Here is a 4,913-nt window from a genome sequence, read left to right as displayed (position 1 = left end):
GAATGCAGCACTAATTTATTTACTCAGCGATGCACAAGAAGTATATTTTCTGTAAAAAAAAACATTTAAAGTAGCAATTAAGTAAATGCACATGCTCTTGATATTGCTGGAGCTACAGTATTTGTGCTTTCGTTACAATTCTCTCACCATTGCGCTTATGGGTTTGGGAGAATGCTTTTAATAATTGGTACCAGTTTCCCTCATCTTTGCAGCTTAACATTTTGCTCTTTTTGAATGTTGTTCCACTGAATCTCAGGATCCCAGCACCACAGTGATTTCCCATCCCAACCCGCAGATGCTCAGTTATAGTACATGAATGTTGAGGATTTTTATTTAGTGAGTCACTTGGTGTGAGGCTGGCATCTCTGCTTATCTACATTTGGATACAATGGGCTCATGCAGTGCCAGCCAGATGACGGTGCCATTCAGCATACACTGGCAAAGGAAGCTGACAACTCGCTCTCAGGCACTACCAACTAGAAGGACAAGGGCAAGGGCAGCAGACACATGGGAACACCACCTCCACCGCCTGCTTATTTCCGTCCAAGTCACTCACCATCCTGACTTCGGAAACGTATTGCTGTTCCTTCACTATCACTGGGTCAAAATCCCTCCCTAACAGCACTGTGGGTGTACCTACACCACATGGACTGCAGCAGTTCAAGAAGGCAGCTCACCACCACCTTCTCAAGGGCAACTAGGGATGGGCAATAAATGCTGGCCTAGCCAGCGATGCCCATATCCCGTAAATGAATTTTAAAAAACAGCCAGTGTGTCTCTCATGAACACTTACTGTTAAATAATAACACCTCCAGGGTGCCTTGCTTTCTCAACTTGTAATTTTAATCCGCTTACTCCGTGTAGGGAGAGAGGCGGCCTTTCCTTGTCCCTCTTTCTATTTGTGAGGTGGGTAAAATGGGGAATTAGCTGCATGACTAGAGGCATTGAGAATATTGGTCTTCATAAATAGAGGCATTGAGTAGAAAAGCAGGGAATAGAGGAGGCTGAGGGGAGATTTGATTGTTGTGTACAAGGTTGTGAAGGGCCTGGATAGAGTGGATGGGAAGGACCTTTTTCCTTTAGTAGAGAGGTCAGTGACTAGGGGGCATAGATTCAAAGTGTTTGGTAGAAAGATCAGAGGGGTATGAGGAAATTCTTTTCACCCAGAGGGTTGTGAAGGTCTGGAACTCACTGCCTAAAAGGGTAGTAGATGGCAAAAATCCTCAACTCATTTAAAAGGTGTTGGAATTTGCACCTGAACTCCCATAACCTCCAGGGCTACGGAACAAGTGCTGGAAAATGGGATTCGGTTGAGGGAACGACTCAATTTTCAGCTGGCGCAGACATGATGGGCAGAGTGGCCTCCCTCTGTGCCCTAAATTTTTCTACATTTTCTCAATTTTCTAAATATCTGACAAAGGAGGAATATGCAGGGATGTGGGGAGAGGGCGGGGGAGTGGCAGTATGTGAATTGCTGCTTAGGAGAGCCAGCACAGAGACACAGGTGGGGAGGGGTGGGGTGGGGTGGGTGGATTGGGGGAGCACAGCGGGGTGGTTGGGGGTGGGGTGGTGGTGGTGGTCCCTTGTTCAAAGACACTCAGTGTCTAATCAAGGGACTCAACACCAGGAAGAGGGGAAGACTACTGAGAGCCACCAACCCTCTCCCCCGCCCCGGCCTTGCTGTCAACCACCTGACCCCCTCCCTGCGCCCCCCCCCCCCCCCAATTCCGCCTTCACTCTCTTGTCACCTTGGTCACTGGATGGCACTGCCTGCAATAGACAGCTACCAACCTCTGATTGGCCGGTAGCCCTCAGGGGGCAGGACTTTCATCCGCAGGGTCCTTGATCCTGGGGAAATTCACCATTTACGTTAACACGAGTGGGCTCTCACCAAAGGAGGCAATTTGGGGCTCTCCAGATAGTGGGTAAGAGCCCCCCCCCACCACCAAAACTGTCGTGTTGACTAAGTACCGCCCAACGTTTCAGATCTGGTCTGACCTCTCTGACCTGTGTCACAGGGTTCTGGGTCTGATGAAGGATCATCATCCTGAACCATTAACTACTTCTCTTTCCACAGATGCTGCCTGACCCTGCTGAGTATTTCAAGCTTTTCCTGCCGTTCGTTTTCTCCCTCATCACAATTCCTGCACCATTGAGCTCAACTAACAACATTGAGTGGGGATAAACCTTCACAGTTTGTGCGATACAGGACCATTCTGTTTCCAAGCCATCGGACAGAGTTTGATTGCTATTTGTGTCATTAAGACTACTCATGCACAGCCCCTTGCTGATGATTCTTGTCCACAGCAAATAGTGAAACAATTAACAGACAAGTAATTGTAGGTGTCGTCTGGGAGAAAAATGCTGCAAACCGAAGTAATTAGAACCCAGCGCACTTAACTCATTAACTTTCCTGTGATTCTTCCTTCAGCTGTTCAATTAACCTTTCACACTAGCATAATCTACCAGTGTCCCAGTGTGGGAGATGGGGTGTCAGGTTCTATTTAACTCTTAAGTACCAGCTTTCGATCACTGGTAGCACTCTTACCTCTGAACCGTAAAATCCTGGGGTTGAAGTCCCACATCAGCATCTCGAACACGCCATTGCAGCACTGAGGGAGTGCTGCATTGTCAGAGGTGCTGTCTTTTGGATGAGACCGTAAACTAAAACTCTGCCCTCTTGGAAGAAGATAAAGGGTGGAATCATCCCAGATTTGCACAAAGTGCGGTAGCAGGTGGGAAGTTGTTTTACCCGCCAGCCACATTGGCAGGTATTGTCCCATTCCTGTCTTATTAATTGTGCAGCCACAGGAAACATTCTATCTCACTGGTGGACGGCCTCCGATTTGCCTGCTATGCAGTTACCTCCCAGCTTCCTCGTGCAGGGCGCCATATTTAAACTGCAGCCGCGTGCACACTTCTCAATGCTCCCAGCCCAGGACTGTTCTGGCGAAGGCATAGCCCCAAAAGACAAGAATGGTGTAGCCCCCCCCTCCCCGATTCAGTGACACATCCCAGGGATGCCTTCTGGAGGCCATGGAGGCCCGTTGCGATGTCCTTTATCCCAGCTCTGGCCACAGGAGGCCCATCAGTCTCACCACTCCAGCTTGCGAGGCGGTGGCAGAGGTGGTCAGTGCTAATGCTGCATGCAAAAGGTCGGCCATCCGTGCAGAAAATGGATGAACGATTTAATCAGTGCCAACAGGGTAAGGCAGCCATCTTATCACTCTAAGCTCACACATTCACAAGCCCATCACATATTCACTGGCATCTCACTCAGTGCCAACTCAAGGGACATCACCACTCTCTCTCTTACACACACTCACATCTCCATCTGACCTCATCTCCTCTGGCTTCCTCAGCCCTCACCATCTCGAGGTCACTTGCACAGATCAACATCTGCCCCCACACACACACCCTTGGATACCCCTCCTTCCCCAGCACAACCCTCGGTCTGCAGCATCTTCTCTTGCCTGGGGCCGCTTCTCCCCCCCTCCCCAAGCAAGCCCTAGCCCTGCAGCAATTGAAAATCCAGCCCCGCCTTACAGCTGGTCAGGGAGGTAGAGACCTGCCCGTGAGCCCCCCTAAAAGTGATGTGGTGCTGTCTGTGAAGCCTGGTGCTGATGACCGTGAGTGCTGACTGAAGCAAGGTCAGCAAATAAACCTTCAAGTCCCAAGCGGTGCAGCTCCCCAGATGCACGTCGCTTGTGCACAGTTGTGAAACATGTCGGCATGCAGTTATGCCAACATGCCCGGATGACCCAGCATGGGGGGATAATTGTTGCGAGCAGGGTTTATAATGAGATGGTAAAGTATTGAAATTCCCGATGTGCGGCAGCAGGGAACGTGGCCCATCATTGATGGGTGGTGCGGACAATTGCAAACTGGTTTCACGATGGCGAGTAACCGATTTTTGGCCGTCTTGCCATATTGTACCCTCCCCCTTTCTCCCCTGCCAGCCGTGACGACCAATGCCAGAAAATTCCAGTCAAAGGACCCCATAGCACTATCTTGAAGCAATGTCCTGCCCAATATTAATCACTCAACCAGCATCACAGAAAATAGATTAACTGGCCATTGTCACATTGCTGTTTATGGGAGCTCGCTCATCCATTTCAATACTATTCTGCTATTACATTACAACAGTTCAAAAAATACCTAGAGAAAATGCTGGAAATGCTCAGCATCTGTGGAGAGGGAAACGAGGTTAATATTTTAGCTCACTGAGCTTCCATCAGTTCGATATGAAACATTAACTCTGTTTCGAGCTCCAATTTCCAGCATTTTCTGTTTTTATTACAGGTTTCCAACATCGCAATGTTTTGCTTTTGGTCAAAAATGGTTTATAGCTGTAAAGCGCTTTGGAATGTCCTATAAGAACAGGAGTAGACCATTCAGCCCTCTGAGTTTGTTCTGCCATTTGATAAGATCATAGCTGATCTGATTGCGGTCTCAACTTTACTGTCTGCTCCATAATGCTTGACTTCCATGTCTTATCAAAAATGTGCCTAACTCTGCCTTGAATAAATTCAATAAACCAGCCCCCACTGCTCTCTAGGGAAGAGAATTCCACAGACTAATGACCCGCTGAGAGAAAAAAATTCTCATCTTTATCTTAAAAGGGAGACCCCTTATTTTTAAATTGTGTCCCCTTGTTCTAATCTCCCCCCACAAGTGGAAACATCCTCCCAGTATCCACACTATCAAGTCCCCTCAGAATCTTTTATGTTTCAATAAGATCACCTCTCATTCTGCTAAACTCCAATGGATAGAGGCCAGACCTGTTCAACCTTTCCTCATAAGATAAGCCCTTCATCCAAGGAGTGATTCAAGTGAACTTTCTCTGAATGGCTCCTAACACAATGATATCATTTTTTCAAATAAGGAGACAGAAACTGCACACAATACTCCAG

The sequence above is a fragment of the Carcharodon carcharias genome, chromosome 3 (assembly GCF_017639515.1).
Source record: "Carcharodon carcharias isolate sCarCar2 chromosome 3, sCarCar2.pri, whole genome shotgun sequence".
Taxonomy (NCBI): Eukaryota; Metazoa; Chordata; class Chondrichthyes; order Lamniformes; family Lamnidae; genus Carcharodon; species Carcharodon carcharias.
Note: the sequence above shows the minus strand (reverse complement) of the source record.